The 6,930-nt window shown below is 35.2% G+C and overlaps 1 long non-coding RNA gene across 1 annotated transcript; it reads right to left on the bottom strand.

Annotated features, from left to right (window-relative positions):
- Positions 1-379: 379 nt before the first annotated feature.
- On the bottom strand, positions 380-5,742 carry LOC144233071 (uncharacterized). Its single transcript, XR_013335585.1, has 3 exons — positions 5,690-5,742; positions 1,038-1,100; positions 380-535 (listed from the first exon to the last, which is right to left on the bottom strand). It is a non-coding gene; the product is annotated as an uncharacterized LOC144233071 (long non-coding RNA).
- Positions 5,743-6,930: the final 1,188 nt, after the last annotated feature.

The following is a 6,930-nucleotide window of genomic DNA, read 5'->3' as shown; positions in this document are numbered from 1 at the left end:
TGTCTCTCAGAAATCATATATACCCCTGGGTAGCTTTTTCTCCCTCATCACTTTTGCCAGCTGTCGGTTGCTGAATTTGTCAGTTCTTTTATTACCAACAACCATTCCACAAGATGTGTTGTTGCTCTCTCTCCAGAACATGAAGTACTCATGTCTATTTTGCTCATAACATCTACTTCATTTGCATGTGGTCCAAGATGAAAACTATAAGCAGTAGCCTTGTACATATTGGCATTTCAGTCATATGATTCCCTGTGGTCTCTCTAAAGTTAGGAGGTGATTCAATTTGCAATGATTTCTGTGCATGTAATTATTACTATGTAACACAATATTTTAAGAGTACATTAACCCGTGCCTTATGAGATGAAGTATGGCATGGCTATACAAGTAGCAGCAGCGTGGATGATCAAGAGTTCAAAAAAGAATGGTATCATCCTTCAGTCATGACTATGTCTGAGATCCATATGCCAGGTCTTGTCAGACTCACGCCTGTGGGTGCCTACATTCTGTGTCATCTTTACTTTCTGTACACCAGCTAAAAGAAAAAAAGCCAAACAAATGCAAAGTTCAGAGTGCAAATCCCTTTCAGAAAAAAAACATGTAATGTGTATAGTAAAATTCCTTAGGCTAAGGAAAAGATTGTGGCAATCTAAATAAAAACAAGGCTTTAAATAGTTTATGAGTAAGTATTTAAAAAATCCTCTTTGGCCTTTGTGACTTTCATAAAATAGCCCTGATTATCAAAGCATAAATACATCAGATATATGAATCAAAATTTCCCCTACAAATAAACACTAGTGATATCGTGTTAAAATGAAGTCCATAGGATTTGTGGGTAAATGATACTCCAGTACCAGCAGTGTTGCCTGTCCGATCAACTTGCCAAATGGCTGAATTTCTTTCGCAATAGACTCTTCCTTGCCATGATACAGATTGTATTTTTAATTTGGCAAATGTTTACATATTGGCTGTTATGTCCTTGACATTGTACTAGGTACCAGGTACTCAGTGATTAAGCCAGACTATTAAGGACTTACAAGTGTTTTATTTGTAGTCAACTGATGTTCTCCTCTAACACTGGTCCTTGTCTGGAACTAAATCTGGGTTAGGAGAAACGGAAAAGAAAAATAAGTGGGAAAAGCATTTTTCATGAAGAACCATTCTGCAAAGAATACCTTATTTTTTTTCTTTTCTCTCTTTGTCCCAAATCTAATCTTTTTATCTGAGGTTGATATTTATTCTTTGCAAAATGTTACTATTTTGTTTATTTATCCCATATTTTATTTATTGTGATCTATGTCTGCACTGAGGCAAGATAGATGGGAGGGCGAAGCTCTCAGAGTATGGTTTTACAGCTCCTAAGAAAAATTTTCTCTGCTTCTCCTCTGCCCACCACTCTGAAGATTGAGTAAGTATCATGAGGCAGATGAGAGTTAGGTAAACCCATCTCTGCAGGCCTATTAGATTTTTAGATTAGAGGAAGGAGCTACAAGGTCAAAGTCTTAGGATAAACATTTGTCAGTTGCTAGTCAAATTGGAAAAATATTCTCTGTAAGAGATTATAATGAAATTCTCTTCATATGTCTTTTATCAATATTATATTTTTATGTGTGAAAAGAGATTTGTTATTTCAACTTTTTACTTATGAAAACTTCTTCCACTTCATATAATGAATTCAGGCTTCATAGATGTTTTGCAAGATTACTTTTCTTTAAGTATACATGATTATGTACATACATATACAAGTACATACGTGTACATATATATATGTACATATACAAACAGATGAATAGCTTTTTAAATAGAAGTGTACAGGGACAACTAATGAATGTCTTTATTTGTTAATTGTTCTTTCCTCCTGTGGACTTTGGACAGTGCTTTTTTATTTTAGGTAACAGGTAATTCAGTTAAATGAATTGGTTATTTTCAGCCAACAGATCTTTCTTGGCCTCCCACTGGGTCTGAGGCACTGAGTCAGGGGTTGGAATTAATCACCGGGTCAGGGAAAATTCCAAGCAATCGTTAGGGTCTGGAATTGCATTAAGACATTTCCTCATGATAACATCATAGGATTGAGAAGGAAGAATTGCCTTCCTGAATTACAAACTGCAGAAGTGAGAAGGTAGCATCAGTTACAGATTTATCCACTTATTAGGGAATTCAAAACTTTTATCATTTTGTAGAGAAACAGCCCATACTGTCATTCTATGTGCCGTTTATACAGCTTTAAAAAAAAGATTTACTGACAAGGATGCTAAACTTCTGCTTTTAGAAATTGCCTGAGTAGAGCCAGGGACAAATTTCTGTTTGACTAGAAAGCCATTATTTCCAATACATCAATTGATTAGGGGTAAAAATTTCAACCGTCAACTTTCTCTGTGATGATTTTACATTTTTTATTATGTTATGAGATTATGCTGTAGCCTATGCCAGAAGCCTGTTGCTGTGAGCTAGAAAGATGAGAATTTAATGAGGTATAAAACATATACACAAATTGCAACGCCAATGATGATGCCTTAATAGCTTAAGAGGCTTGCATAACTGCATTATAAACTGGAACATAAAAAGATACAGCATGTTGACATCAAGCCTGTAAATCAGCAACCCAAAGGCCTAAGAGCTTCGGAACCTAGAGCAGAGGCAATTTGCTTCAGTATTCTTAGCAACAAAAAGCAGAATGCACAACGTCCGTAGAGAACTATTTTCTTATTCCAAAAGTAAGAAATCCTGCCATTTGTAACAACGTGGATGGAACTGGAGGGTATTATGCTAAGTGAAATAAGTCAATCAGAGAAAGATATCATATGTTTTCATTCATATGGTGAACTTGAGAAACTTAACAGAAGACCATGGGGGGAAGGGAAAGGGAAAGAATAGTTTCTAACAGAGAGGGAGGCAAACCATAAGAGATTACACACAGAGAACAAACTGAGGGTTGATGGGGGTGGAAGGGTAAAGTGGGTGACGGACATTGAACAAGGACACTTGTTGGGATGAGCACTGGGTGCTGTATGTAAGCAATGAATCACGAGAATCTACCCCCAAACCAAGAGCACACTGTATACACAGTATGTTAGCTAACTTGACAACAAATTATATCATAAAAATAAATAAATAAAAATATGGCTGGATTTATTTCTTTGTTAAAATAAAACAGTGTAAGTCTTACAGAAAGAATGAATTTAATTTTTTAAAATAACATTTTCCTCTGTAAATCAGATGACAGAATAAGAAGCTATTTCATTTTTATTACAACTAAAAGCTGAAGCAAAGGAATGAGAAAGACAAAATGGGTGTGGAATGGAAAGGTAATTCTTTTCAAGTATTGGGATCACCACCAATCTAGTCTCTGCTTCTCAGTTTATTAAAGAGATCTCTGAAAAATAACCCAGAGAGATTCATTTGTTTTACAACTCAAAGACTCCCTGAGAATCTCTTCCTAAAACTTTTAGTTCTGGAAGTCAGTTCTATTTACTGACATGCCATGCTTTTCTTACTTTCCTAGGTTTACAACCAGCAGCTACTACAGCAGCAACAACTTGGTGAATGTCATGGACAGCCTCTGACAATATCAGGGCTCCACAGCCTTGAGAACTTTCAATATTTCTAGATATTTTTATTCCCAAATTAGGAAAATAAGTCTGTTGGATTATGAAGAATACTAAATTCGTGGTTATATTTTATTAATATATTTAGAAGAAAGATAAAAAATGAAGGAACAGAATATCAGAAAGATAAAGATACAGCTTTCTTTTTTAAATTGGCCAGACTACAGAGGTTCAATTTCCAGATTGGCTAATTAATAATTTAATAAATGTGTCATCTAGGGTAAATTCCTTATTTTCACTATATTTCTGTCTCCATGTCTGTAAAATGGGAATTATAATGATGGTGATAATAATAATAGCTACCTTGAGTTTGCTTTTTTATTTAGAACAAAGTCTGGTGCACAGTAGCACTCTATATAGAATTAAATGTTGGACAACTCAGTCCTTTCTTTCGAGGCTTTCCCTAATTAATCAGGAACACTGGCATACCTCTGTTGCTGTGTTTCATATGGATTCAAAACATCTTTATAATCATTTTTGAAGCTTGACACTTTCATACAGATTAAGGAAAATCTAGAGAAAAACTTGCTTTGAAGGCAGAATGTTAATATCTAAGTTAATAGTATTCCTCTTAGAATGTGTTTTCTGTTGAAAACTTTTCCTTTTGTTAAAAGGAAAGCACATTCATATTCTCAGCTTTATAGCTAAGTTAAAAACTGAAAAACATTTGACTGTCAAAAGTTTTATTACATGTCAAAACTTGAATTTTTATTTGAATAAGATAGAAAAAATTCAAGTTGATTTTTTCTCACTCAAACAAATAGGCAGAAATTTTGTATTTTAATGAACTTTGGAAGTTGTCTCTATCTTTTACTACTTGAGAAAAAAACAGGTATTTCTATATATGAAAATAGAACTAAATAGTATTTCATTGAAAAGTCCAAATATGCATTCCAGTGTTTTCCAAAGTTGTCTGGTTTTATGCATCACTCAGCGTAATTCTTTTTAATGCAGATTCCCAGGGCTCATTCCAGAACTATCAAATCAGAGGCTCCAGGAGAGTTTGTAATAACATGCGGAATGATTCTTCTGATCAAATAAGTATGTGAAGAACTAACTTAAACAAATGTTTCTCTGAATTAAACATGTCTTTGGGAATACTGAATCAGTAAAAGGCAACATGGACTTTCTAAGAGAGAGGTATTGATAAAAATAGCAAGTACAGACCATACCTAAGGAGCTTTGTAAGTGCAGACCTACTCTGCTGGTTTAATTTGTGAAGAGATTTTAAATATTAATTTTTTTTCTTTAACAAATGACTTAAACTATCTGCATATTAGTGCCTGCCAAGGTAGTGTGTGAAATTTTACCAGCTGGGAATTATTCCCTCATTCTCTGGTGTGATTAACACTTCCAGCTGTAAAATAATTAAAATGTCAATCAGTTCTGAGACAGAGCAAAACAGTTTCTCATTTGATCCATCAGTTGGAAGGCTAAATGGGGAACACGTCAGGTGTCTAGCCCTCCTCACAACCAGAGTTCACATCCCACTCCTCTGTTCTCCCCCACCTCCCCCTTTTCTGTCCTTGCGTACACAAACACACGCTCTGGAGGACGAGTGTACGTGCTGCTGAAGTTTGGGTCTTCGAGTTGCCACCAACTTTTGAAAATGTGTTTTATTGATTATCCTTAAGGAATTGGAGGAAAATGAAGTCAGAAGGTTAAGTGATTGTTGAGTGTATGTGCTTTCTGCATGGTACATGTTACTTGGACCATGTTAACATACATTCCATTAATTTTCCCCTGCTTCGAGATATAATTGATATATAACCTTGTATAAATTTAAGGCATACAACATGCTGATTTGATACACTTCTATATCACAAAATAATTACCATCATAGCCTTAGCCAGTACCTTCAACGCTGCACATAATTACCATTGTGTGTGTGTGTGTGTGTGTGTGTGTGTGTGTGTTCAGAACATTTAAGAGCTACTCTCTTGGCAACTTTCACATATATAATACAGTATTGTTAACTATAATCACCATACTGTATATTAGATTCCCACAATTTAATCATCTTATAACAGTGACTTTGTTTAGTTTTGAAACTTCTTCCTTCCTGACCTGGGAACACTGACCTGATATATGCCTCCCATATATCATCTTCCATAATGATCAAGCTTCTAGGTCTAGAAGAAAAAAAGCGATGGGAAATCATATCCACAGCATGTTGTTGAATGATTAATGCTACAAAATGTTCTAGAGTCTTTAGTCTTGTGTGTGCCAGCATGGCGGCTGGAAAATGCAGGGTGGAAGCAGAAATTCAGATTCATGCATCTCTGAATGCTCCAGCCCCATCTCTGCTTCTTAGATATTCTTTTATAGGTCTCAATGCCTGGAGTCAGCAGTGGCTGTGTGGCTTTTATGTTTTCCTGTTAGAGTTCTTTTTAACTTAATTAAGGCTTTAATAGGAGTTTTATTTCCCTTAGAGGGTTATTGTGAAGTTTAAAGTGGCCTCAGACATAAGTGCCCAAAATACCTGTTCCATCAAATATCTTTTTGAACTTCCTATTTTACTCAGAGGAATATTGCTATTCGGGTATATTAACTGTTTTGGATGAATCTGATACTCCAGGTAATAGACTGTGAGATTTCTATAGTGATTACTTTGGTGGGTGGGTTTTTTTTTTTTTAAATCTTTTAAGAGGTGGTAGCAAAATATAAGTTTCTGAAAAGGGTGCCAAATTGGTGGAAGCTAAAAAAGTTGGGTTTCTGAAAAAAGTCCTCTCATCTGAAGGAGTCCTGAATGTCTCCTAAGCTAGTGCCTGCTTTGCTGACAGACTGAACAGCCCAAGTAACATGGTAATAATACTTCTGTAATCTATATATTCATGCCTATACCACCCAAGGACACATGTATAGACTTAACTCTTTAAAGCCCCTTTCTTACCATTTTTCTCCTTCTAAAATAGTTGTTGCACACATATGGGGTTTATTGGATTTGGGGACCGCTAAAAAATTTACTCTTTTTACTATTTTTATTCCTCTTTATACAATGCCAATTATCTTTGTTCCAAAAGAGGTATTAGGACAGATATAATCTTGGCTTACTTTTATGGGCAACAGAATTATTTTACCGATTCCTTGAGTTAGTATTCTTATACATTAATTGTAATCTTTTCCTCTGATGACTGTGTTTTTATTGTGTGGCTAACATTATATCAACAAGGGCTGGTCCACTGATTTCTTAAGATTCATACTTAAAAAAGGAAATTTGGGATCCAATAAGGGAGATGAGACTACAGTTCAACTAAAGAAATTGCCTTTTAAAACGGACAGTGAAATTCCTTCAGGTACAAGGTGTGCACTTTGAGCTGTG

This window comes from Crocuta crocuta, unplaced genomic scaffold, assembly GCF_008692635.1.
Source record: "Crocuta crocuta isolate KB4526 unplaced genomic scaffold, BGI_CrCroc_1.0 scaffold54, whole genome shotgun sequence".
In the NCBI taxonomy this organism is placed as follows: domain Eukaryota; kingdom Metazoa; phylum Chordata; class Mammalia; order Carnivora; family Hyaenidae; genus Crocuta; species Crocuta crocuta.
The sequence above is the reverse complement of the archived record's forward strand: the minus strand, read 5'-3'. Positions and strand labels throughout refer to the sequence as shown.